Source organism: Delphinus delphis, chromosome 3 (assembly GCF_949987515.2).
Source record: "Delphinus delphis chromosome 3, mDelDel1.2, whole genome shotgun sequence".
NCBI lineage: Eukaryota > Metazoa > Chordata > Mammalia > Artiodactyla > Delphinidae > Delphinus > Delphinus delphis.
Window position 1 is genome coordinate 125,604,644 of NC_082685.1, and position 12,118 is coordinate 125,616,761.

A 12,118-nucleotide genomic window follows, 5' to 3' on the forward strand; every position below is an offset into this window, starting at 1 on the left:
TTTGCCTCCTTTAAGGTTGACTCTTTGTGCTTTAAAGCTCTTTGAGTTTTGATAAATATGTGGTACCATGTATCCACCATCACAGTGTCACACAGGATAGTTTCACTGTCCTAAAAAATCCTCTGTGTTTCGCCGGTTCAACCCTTCCCCACCCTGAACCCCTGACATCCACTAATCTATTTACCATCTCTCTAGTTTTGCCTTTTCCATAATGTCATATGAATGGAATCATGCAGTATGTAGCCTTTTTGGATTAGATAGCTTCACTCAGAAATATTCATTTAAGATACCTCCATGTCTTTGTGTAGTTTGATAGCTCATTCCTTTCTGTTGCTCAGTAATGATCCATTGTCCGGATGTACCACAGTTCTTTATGCATTCACCTGTTGAAGGACATCTTGGTTGCTTCCAGTGTGGGAGGATTATGACTAAAGCTGCTATAAACATTCACATGTGGTTTTTTGTGAGCACATAGGCTTTCAAATCGAATGGATAAATGCCTAGGAGCACAATTGTATGGTAAGACCATGTGTAGCTTTGTAAAAAAACTGCCAAAATGTCTTCCAAAGTGGCTGTACCATTTTACATTCCCACCAGCAATGAATGAGAGTTCCTGTTGCTCCACATTCTCATCGGAATTTGATATTTTCAGATTTTTGGATTTTAGACATTCTAGTAGGTATATAGTGTTATCTCAGTATTGTTTTAGTTTGCACTTTCCTCATGACAGATGATATTTAGTATAATCAAGTTCTTTCTATTCCTCACATGGGATGCTTTTTATTTTCTGATCTTTGCAAATTCCACACGTTATCCAGACTTTGTTCAAGTGCTTTCTCCTCCGTGATGTCTTTACAAACCTTATGAGCCCTTAACATCACCTTCCTTTTTTGACTTTCTATTGCACTGTAGCGGAGTTACATCAGACTCATATCTAACTTGCTCAAATTCAGTTACAGATCCACAATCTTTGTCTGTGATTATGAAACCCAAAGTTTTAAATTTGCAGCACTTGTATTTGGTGGCCAAATCTGACTTGGGCAAGGAGAGACCATCTTTTTATTCATCCACACAGAGTGAATATTCACATATTTTACTGCAGAAATATGGATGTGTTTGATTATGTAATGCTGCCCAAAGCTCTACTGTGATGTTAAATAATATACTGTACACGTACCACATATTCTTCTCAAAAACATCCTAGGTTACATTTAGTAATCCTCAAGGGAGTAATGGTATTTTAATTTTCTAGGGACGGGGAGGAAATGGATCTGAAGAGGCTGAGAGATACCTTTGGCTTCTGAGAGCAGAGGGGACCTTCACCTTCCTTTGATAGTATCTCTGGGGAGAAATGGCTGCAGGGGGCATCTGGTCAGACAGGTCCAGAAAGAGCCTAGTAAAGATTTCTGGACCTTGCGGCTGTAGAAAGGGGATGTTGAATCCATGGGGAGAGGGAGGGAAGGTCAGTGGGCATCGCGAGGGCCATGTCTAAGGTCAGATGACAAAAGTCATGCTCCCTCACCCCACCTTCCCATACCTTCAGAAAACCGTGGAAAGAACTGAGGGCAAATTTTTATCTGTTAAATAGGATCAAGCAAATAAGGATAAAGGTCAGGGTTAGACATTAAGTTCAACTTATAAAAAACAGAAGCAGTTCTATTTCTTGGAGTCATGAGTTTTGGGGCTAAGAATCATACCTGACATATAGAGGTAAAATTACATCTAGTCCTCACAGAAAGGTTGATGTATGTCATTGGAATAAACTGCTCAGGGTCTCACATCTTGGATGTCTTTGAATCAGCCTTCCAGGCTGACTACTGATTCACAGATCAATGCAGTTTCTGATTTTCATTAGTAGATAGCCCTGTGGTGTCTTGTGAACTGATTGCTTACATTATGGTACTTTTCCATATATTTTCCTCACCTGTGTACTGTATAACTCTCCAGCTTTCTTTGTACAATTTTGCAAAGTGAATCAAGATAAATGCTTTCTGAAATTGCCCTACCCATTGTAAGAGTAATCACAGTTGCCAAGAGAGAAGCTTTAAGACTGCGATTTTTAACAATGTAAATCAATTTCCTACCTACAGGCAAAGTAGCCTAGTAAGGCAATTCCTCATTTAAAGTACATTTCGTTTGCCATTATTTCTTTCACTAGAGAGCACTTTTGCATAAAAGTGCAATATATTTTGTCCTAGTTGAATCAGAGTTACTTCAAAGGAGTAGTATCTAATTTTGTGTCCCTGGCTATAGGAGGGAAGGGAACACCTGTTGCTGCTGGCTGGTGGTGATGCTGATGGTGGTGATGGTGATGGTGCTGGTGGTGTGGTGTGTGATTTGTTTCCGTATCTAGTGGTCTCCTTCGGCACTTCAATGACTTCCAATTTCTTTCTTCTGGACTACTGTTGACTACTATGGACTAATTATGCAGATTCTTCTTGGTCTTTCCTCCTAGGGTCAAACACATGAATCCCCAAACTGAATATCACAATTACTTTTAGAATATCTGTGATTCACAGTCACATTGTCATTTTTGTACAGGAGTCTTTCTTTCTTTCTTTTTTTTTTTTTGCGGTACGCAGCCCTCTCACTGTTGTGGCCTCTCCCGTTGCAGAGCACAGGCTCCGGACGCGCAGGCTCAGTGGTCATGGCTCATGGGCACAGCCGCTCCGCGGCATGTGGGATCTTCCCAGACCGGGGCACGAACCCGTGTCCCCTGCATCGGCAGGCGGACTCTCAACCACTGCGCCACCAGGGAAGCCCTCTTGTCATTTCTTAATAGGCTCTAACACTTAAGGAATGTGTGAGACCTGTACTACAATGAGTTTATCTTTGCCTAATTCATTGTTGTATGCATGCATATTTTTCTTTTCTTTTTTCCAGCTTTACTGAGGTATTATTGACAAATAGGAATTGTATATATTTAAGGTATGCAACTTGATGTTTTAAATACATTGTGAAACGATCACCACAATCAATCTAATTAACAAATTCATCACTTCACATAGTTACCATTTCCTTCCTTCCTTCCTTTCTTCCTTCTTTCCTTTCTTCTTGCTTTCTTGCTTTTTTTGTGGTAAGAACACTTAAGATCTACTCTTTTAGCAAATATCAAGTATATAATACAGTATCGTTAACTACAGTTACCACACCGTACATTAGATATCCAGAACTTATTCATCTTGCATAACTGAAACTTTGTGCCCTTTGACCAATATCTCCCCATTTTCCCCTCCCACCCAGCCCCAGGCAACCACCGTTCTACTCTCTGCTTCTATGAGTTTGACTACTTTAGGTACCTCATATCCACGAATCATGCAGTATTTGTCTTTCTAAGTCTGGCTTATTTCACTTAGTGTGATGTCTTCCAGGCTCATTCATGTTGTCACTAATTTTTTCAAACGTGTCCTTGTAGGGGATATGTTTTTATGGCTGTACGTAACCAGCTGGCAAACATATGTATGACACAATTTTTAATAATCGAAGGTAATGTGGGATAATATGGAAAAAGACATGGGCTGTATTGATAAATAACTTTCTACTCTGATACATGAGGTAAGAAAATGGGGCAGAGTATTACCATGGCTTATATATAGCCAGATGGTGGGATTCTTCAATACTGTAAGAGCTACATTTCAAATCTTTACCCCTAATTATTTGGTAATTGAATAACATATTGATCCTTCAGTTTCTCCTTTCCTTGTTCTACAAATGGAAAAGGTTGTTAGAACAAGGCAGAAATGTGCGGTTTATGGGTTTAGAGGCAGTGGAGGAAAGACGGGCCAGTGCATCTGTCTAAATAGGGAAGCCTTCAAGAAGAAGGGCACCAAGACAAGCCCGTAATGATTTGGTTGTTAAGACATAACATTTTTTTTTTTTACAGCGTTTACAATGTGAAACTTTCAATGCTTAGTTGATTGTACCTTGCATGTACTGTGGAAAGTAAACAAGTTTATTCTAGTTTAAGTACAGAATTGGGAAGGAGAAACGACTTCATTATTTTCATTGGTTTTTTTTCCTTCTAATTCTTCTTTTCAAATATATTATTTTTCCAAGTCTAATTTAAAAGATAGTATAAGCTAAAAGTAGAAAATGTGGAAAATACAAAAAGTACAATTGGAAAATGAAAAATCTACTTATATCCCCTCCACCCAAAGAAGACCACTGTTAACATTTTGTTATAAATTTCAGGTAACTATCGACAAATAATACTACTTAACAAAACAACCTCAAAATCTCAGTGGTTTGCAACAACAAATATTTATTTTTCCACTCATGGGTCTGTGGGTTGGTTGGGTTGATTTTGGCTGAACTCAGGTTTGGCTCTAAGCAACAGGTCTGGGGTAAGTCCACGTCACGTGAGTTATTTGGGGCCCCAGCTTAAGAAACAGTACTACAGTTTTCCAGTGAAATGGTAATGAAGCAGGTATAAGCTGGGCTGGGAAAGAGTGGGTGGGGCTATAGATGAAGCAGCATTGGCCATACGTTGCTAATTATTGAAATTGTGGGTTTGCTATACTATTCTCTCCACTCATTCATATGTTTAAAATTTTACATAATAAAGAGTTAAATTTGTATCCAAATACTGCTTTTACTATTAGAAAATTCTTTTGATAACAATCCCTTAATATTTGTATATATATTATTATTATTATTTTATTTGTTAGCAAATACTATGGATTCAGTGTCTAACCTATGATCCTGTAATGGTCATGAGCTCGTTTTAAGATCCTTCCAAAGGTCCATCAATTTTTATTGAAGCTCCTGACTTGTTATATTTGTTTGATTCACTGTGTGTTCAATAACAGATGCAGACAAAACTGGAAACTGTTTTAATAATGGGTATACCAGGATCACCACTCCCTCCTCTGCCACTGCCCACACCCCCGCCCTAGCCAGAAATAATCACATCCAAAGTAATTCTACAGTTTGTTTGTTCATAGACCATCTGTCATCCTATGTATGTACTATAGATTCCCAGGGTTTATCAGCACTATAACCAGCCATTCCAGTCTTCTGTTAAACCCCAAGAGGACTCCAAGGGACTGAGCAGAAAGGCTCTCTACCTCAACCCCAGCCAGCTCTGTCCACCACTGCATTTAAGAAAGTAAGTCCTCAATGAGGGGCTAGCTCATCATACTCTCCTCTAGACTGAGGTCTAGGAAGCTCACAGCACCTAGGACAACATCTTTTTCCCACATGGGGAATCTTACAGGACATCCTCTTTGTCATCAAACATTATTGCAAAATCCCTACAGACATAGGGAATTTCCACTGATGCGAGACTCAGCCGTAAGATCAAGAGTGATCCATCTCCACAGCCCTACCAGGATTTTCACCCGTAAGAATAATCTATCTGTGGAATGAGGACAGCATTCCTAGAAAGTGACTGCTAGCTGAATCGTCCAAGTTCTTTGATTTTTAAGTACCTGTAACACCACTAACTCTTCTACTAGACACAGGTGAATTAATAGTCTTAACCAGTAGTTGAAATTTCTTTCTTTGTAGTGCTAGTAATTTAACTATTTGGTTTGGTTATCTCCTGTTGCACAACACATGATCCCAAAGACATTGAAAGATAAACTACCACAGGTTCTGTGGATCAGGAACTCAGACAGGACCTAGTCATCTCTCTTCCATGACTGAGGCCTCTTGTTCTGAAGATTCAGAAGGCTGGGAATGCCTTGAAAGGCTGAGGGCTGCAATCATCTGGAGGCTTCTTTATTCACATGTGAGGCACCTGGGCTGAGATGACGCCAAGGCTGGGCTCAGCTGGGCTGTCAGCTGGTGCCAACACTTGGCCTCTCCCAAGCTTGGCTTTTCACAGCATGGTGGCTGGGTTTCTAGAGTGAGGACCCAGTAAAGAAACTTCTGTAGAGTGAGTGGTCCAAGAAAACTGGGGGGAATCTGCATAGCCTTTCAGGACCCAACTCCAGAAATCACATGGCATCATTTCTGTCATACTCTATCAGCTGAAACAGTCATAAGCCCACTGGATTCATTCGGGAGACAGAGCGGCCGCCTCTTGACAGGAGGTGTTTCCAAGCATTTTGGGGCCTGTTTTAAGACCACCACATAGCTTCAGATTCCAGTGGGAGCTGCTGCGCCTCCAGAGTTCCCCCGGTGAGCTGCTTCGCTATCGGCATGATAATTGAATGAGTGCAGGGTAAACTATTGTCTGGCATTGCAGTCTGGACAAAGTGCTTTAATGTTCTTGCTTTTCCAAAATTCTTTCCCAGCATTCTTATCTCTAAAACAAAATGTGTAGTTTGACCACCTCATTTGTGTTTTTAGAGCTTTTAAAGGGCTCGATTCTCTTCTGTATTTTCTGCGGAGCATTCCAAATATATCATTTGTTTTGGTGTTAGGGAAGGAAATGTTTCCTCTGGCTGTCTAGCCTCCGTTTTTTTGTATTCAGTGGATAAACCGGTTGGGGTTATAGTCTGTGCAGGGCAGAGCAGAGTGTTTTTGACACCCCTCCAGCTGTAGTAGCTGCAGGAGGCCCCTTCAACAGTGTCCTCACCAGGTGGAAGTAGCCAGTGAACTAGGCAGGCTCCTACCCTCGTCTCCCCAGTACCAGATACCAACCCTTTTACATAATATTGGCTACTTCTGTTTCATCCCTGGTAACCTTCCCGTGCCTGTCCTTTGCTCACTCTTCTATTAATTAATCTCTTTGCATTTCTTTAAACAAAGGTTCTTTTTATGTTTACATAGCAACCCTATGCTTTCTCGTTTTAAAATGGAACATTTAAAAACAGTTTTGTTTTTACTTTTTTCTTTCATTTATATTTTTCTGTATCTCTAATTTCCACAATAAACATGTGTACTTTAAAAATAAATGCACACTCATTAGGATGGCCAGTATGTAAAAAAAAACCCAAACAGGAACCAATAAAGATTGGTAAATTGGAGAAATTGAAATCCTTTTGCAGTTGCAATGGAGAAAAGTTTGGTATAATAGTTCCTCAAAAAATTAAAAATAGAATTACCATGTAATCCAGCAATTCCACCTTTGGGTATATATACAAAAGAACTGAAAGCAGGGACTCAAAGAGGTATTTGTACACCCATGCTCATAGCATTCTTTACATTAGCCAAAAGGTGGGAGCCACTCAAGTGTCCATCAATGGATAAATGGGTACAGAGTTTCAGTTTCACAAGATGAAAATAGCTCTGGAGGGCTTCCCTGGTGGCGCAGTGGTTGAGAGTCCGCCTGCCGATGCAGGGGACGCGGGTTCGTGCCCTGGTCCGGGAGGATCCCGCGTGCCGCGGAGCGGCTGGGCCCGTGAGCCATGGCCGCTGAGCCTGCGTGTCCGGAGCCTGTGCTCCGCAACGGGAGAGGCCGCAACGGTGAGAGGCCCGCTTACCGCAAAAAAAAAAAAAGAAAAAAAAGAAAAGAAAATAGTTCTGGAGATTGGTTCCACAACAACGTGAATGTACTTAACACTACTTGAACTGTACACTTGAAAATGGTTAAGATGGTAACTTGTATGTTACTCCTTTCTCTTTGCATTTACTATGTCAATCAGATTTGGTGTCAGTTCTGCTAGCATTGTAAAAGGAGTTGGAAAACTTAAAAAAAAATTTTTTTTAGAGCACTCCCACATGCCTCACAGATTGTATGTAGCTTTAAGGAATCATTCAGATTATTCTCTGGACTCCCTTCCTCCCAGCTATCTCTGCTAAAATTTTCCACCTCTACAGGGCTGAGACAGACCAGGTTTTGTTTTTTTGTGTGTGTGTGTGTGTGTGTGTGTGTGGTACGCGGGCCTCTCACTGTCGTGGCCTCTCCCATCGCGGGGCACAGGCTCCGGACGCGCAGGCCCAGTGGCCATGGCTCACGGGCCCAGCCGCTCCGCGGCATGTGGGATCCTCCCGGACCAGGGCACGAACCCGTGTCCCCTGAATTGGAAGGCGTACTCTCAACCACTGCGCCACCAGGGAAGCCCAGGACCAGGTTTTCAGTGGTGCCACATCTTAGGAGAGCACAAGGGCAGATCCTTCAGAGTAAGGGAAGGGTGAAGGTCAGCCCTGTGCTCAGACTGTTCCCTCCCGTAACCTCTCACCTATCCCTTCCTCCTCCCTGCAGAAGATCCACACAAAATTCCAGCTCTTATCCATCTCTTTCTCTTCCTCCAGAGACCTCCACACTGCCTTTGAAGGCTCTTGGAGTATGTTTGTTTATTGGCTTTGTGTACCTATGTGTTCCTAAACTCTCAGCATTATCAACTCCAATCTCACTTCTGTGCCCTCAGGGTCCTATGGAGTGAGCATCTGCCCAGCCTGCCAGCTACCCCATAGTCCCTTACCCTAGCTTATGACAGTAAAGACCTCAGCATTTTTCTTGTTTCTCAGATATTCCAATTTCCTCTCTTTACCTCAGAACCTGCTAGACTCACTACTCCCATACCCTCTGCCACCAGCACCACTACCCCCAACACACACACACACACACACACACACACACGCCTTTTTCCCTTGAACTGAGTAACTCCTATCCACTTTTCAGATCCTAGATCTCAGTTCCTATTTATTTATTTATTTATCGGCCATGCCACGCAGCATGCGGGATCTTAGTTCCCCGACCAGGGATCGAACCTGTGTCCTCTGCAGTGGAAGTGCAGAGTCTTAACCACTGGACCGCCAGGGAAGTCCTTCTAAGTTCCTATTTTAAGGGAACCCTTCCCAACCCAGAATATGCCAGACTCCTTGATGTATGCCTAGAACTCAGTGTGCCTAGTTTTAGAGATTTACAGTGTTTGTAGTTAAATATTTATATGATCATTTGATTCATATTTGCCTTCTCCACTAGACTGTAAGCACAGGAAGGCCATGACTGTGTGTGTCTTGTTTCAAATTTTATCCCGGGTGCTTAGCACAGTGTAAGCATTCAAAAAATATTTGTTGAATCAATATAGTACTGTAAAGATAAGTTGTGAGCCTATTCTATATTACACTGGGTCAGGTATTGAAGGGTAAAGGGTTTAATACATAACACCTTATTTTTCACCTGCCCGAGTTTGGAACAAACTTGGAGATAGATGTAGGAGTCAGGCAGATAAAGATAAAAACAAAACAAAACAAAACTTTGTATCAAAGAGAAATGGCATAATAAATACCATTTCCAGTTAAAAGGAATGGGAACTTCTTGGAGAAACGGCTGCTTCCAGGTCTGGAGAAGGAAATATATGAGCTTAAAATATCTTGTAGCAGAAATAAAGACACTATTTAAAAACTAACGGGGATATATGGAAACAACACAAGAGCTGGTTTCAAAAAGACAAATGACAGAAATGGATCATAATTTGATAAATAAACAAGGAATCCCTGAGTCCATAGTCATACTCAAAAAAGCAGGCAGTGAGGGGAAGGGAGGAAAGCTCTTTTTTATAAAAGAACTCCAGTTAAAAATGTGGAAGGAGGCCCGCCTCCCGCAGCGGAAGATGCGGCCGAGGAGGAGGTGGCGGCGGCGGCGGCGGCGCGCTCCTGCGGTCTGAAGCGGCGGCAGGCTGCCACGGGCCGGCGGCGCGATGAGCTGGGCGGCCGCCTCCGGCTCGGGGCTGTGAGGGGCTCGGGGCCGGGAGTGGGCGGCGGCGGCGCGGCGGGCGGCCCACGCTTCTCCTCGGCGGCGGCGGCGGAGGCCATGCGCAGGACGGCGCGGCCGCTGGGCCGGGGCCGCCTCCCGTGGACCCACGGCCTGAGGGCCCTGCCGCCGCCCCTGCCCCGAGGCCGCCGGCGCTGCCTCCCGCGTACGCGGGGCCTGGCGTGAGCGTCTACCTGAGAAAGGACGAGGTGCGCCGGCTCATCGGTCTTGTTGCAGAACTTTATTATGTGAGAAATGATCTTGTTAGTCACTACGCCCTATCCTTTAACCTGTTAGTACCCAGAGAGGCAAATTTCCTGCACTTCACTTGGCATGCAAAGTCCAAGGTTGAATATAAGCTGGGATTCCAAGTAGACAATTTCCTGGCTATGGACGTGCCCCAGGTCAACATTTCTGCTCAGGGGGAAGCTCCACGCACTTTATCAGTGCTTCGGGTCGAGCTTTCCTGTACTGGCAAAGTAGATTCTGAGGTTATGATACTAATGCAGCTCAACTTGACAGTAAATTCTTCAAAAAACTTTACAGTCTTAAATTTTAAACGAAGGAAAATGTGCTACAAAAAACTTGAAGAAGTAAAAACGTCATCCTTGGACAAAAACACTAGCAGAACTATTTATGATCCTGTACATGCGGCTCCAACCACTTCTACGTGTGTGTTTTATATCAGCGTAGGGGTTTGCTGTGCAGTAATATTTCTCGTAGCAATAATATTAGCTGTTTTGCACCTTCTTCATATGAAAAGGATTGAACTGGATGACAGCATCAGTGCCAGCAGTAGTTCCCAAGGGCTGTCTCAGCCATCTAACCAGACGACTCAGTATCTGAGAACCGACACACCCAACAATGCAACTCCTATCGCCAGCTCCTCAGGTTATCCCACCTTGCGGATAGAGAAGAATGACCTGAGAAGTGTCACTCTTTTGAAAGCCAAAGCTAAGGTGAAGGATATCGCAATATCCAGGGAGAGGATAACTCTAAAAGATGTACTCCAAGAAGGTACTTCTGGGCGTGTTTTCCATGGGATTTTAGTAGATGAAAAAGATCCAAATAAGGAAAAACAAGCATTTGTTAAAAACAGGTAAAGATCAAGCTTCTGAAATTCAGGTGACAATGATGCTTACTGAAAGTTGTAAGCTACGAGGTCTTCATCACAGGAATCTTCTTCCTATTACTCATGTCTGTATAGAAGAAGGAGAAAAGCCCATGGTGATATTGCCTTACATGAATTGGGGGAATCTTAGATTGTTTTTACGGCAGTGCAGATTAGTAGAGGCCGAAAATCCACAAGCAATTTCTCCACAAGACCTGTCCACGTGGCTATTCAGATTGCTTGTGGAATGAGCTATCTGGCCAGAAGGGAAGTCATCCACGAAGACCTGGCTGCTAGGAACTGTGTCATGGATGACACACTTCAAGTTAAGATCACAGACAATACCTTCTCCAGAGACTTGTTCCCTATGGACTCTCATTGTCTGGGGGACAACGAAAACAGGCCAGTTCGGTGGATGGCTCTTGAAAGTCTGGTTAATAATGAGTTCTCCAGTGCTAGTGATGTGTGGGCCTTTGGAGTGACGCTGTGGGAGCTCATGACTCTGGGCCAAACGCCCTATGTGGACATCGACCCGTTGGAGATGGCCGCGTACCTGATAGATGGTTACCGAATAGCCCAGCCGATCAACTGTCCTGCTGAACTATTTGCTGTGATGGCTTGTTGCTGGGCCTTAGGTCCGGAGGAGAGGCCCAAGTTCCAGCAGCTGGTCCAGTGTCTCACAGAGTTCCATGCAGCCCTGGAGGCCTACGTCTGACTCCTCTCACAGTCCCCCAGCGTTAGGAGGAAGGAGCCTGCCAGGGCTCACTTGTAGCCAGTCACGGCTGCTGCATACGCCACGCAGCACCACAGAAGCACATTTGTCTTCCAGAACACCGTGCCTTAGGAATGCTTTAGAATCGGCCCTATCTAAGGCAGACTTAACGATGTCAAATATTTTCTAGACATCACTTTCATTAGGTTGAACTGAAAATGTTTTTGTAAATTTTTTGGCCAAAAATTTTTTTAAACATAGTTAACTTTGGACTAGGGGTACATTCTTACAAAATAAATAAACAGTTTTTTAAAAAAAAAATGTAGAAGGAATGATAGAATTAGAAAATCACTATTTGCAAACACCACTACTGCAAATCACTATTTGCAATCAGTAATAACTGATGATCCATGGATGCTAAAACCATGGGTATAAGTTTGTTGGGGAACAGGATATTCGTATGGGCTCACAGTATCACCCAACAGGTTACTTATTAAGTATAAAGGGAAAAGATACCTTTAAAATGAAGAGATCTGGTGGGCACCACGTTAACCAAAGTGATTAAATCCAGCATCGGAGATACTGGAACAAACTGACATTGTGTTCTTACTGATGTGATGCAATTGGAAGCATACGACATCACAAACCTGGTATTCATGCTAAATATTTAACATGAATTAATCATAAGGAAGCATCATTATGGTGTATT

At 43.0% G+C, this 12,118-nt stretch overlaps 1 pseudogene; it reads left to right on the forward strand.

Moving 5' to 3' along the window:
• Positions 1-9,646: 9,646 nt before the first annotated feature.
• On the forward strand, positions 9,647-11,421 carry LOC132422225 (tyrosine-protein kinase RYK pseudogene; annotated as a pseudogene).
• The last annotated feature ends 697 nt before the right edge of the window (positions 11,422-12,118 follow it).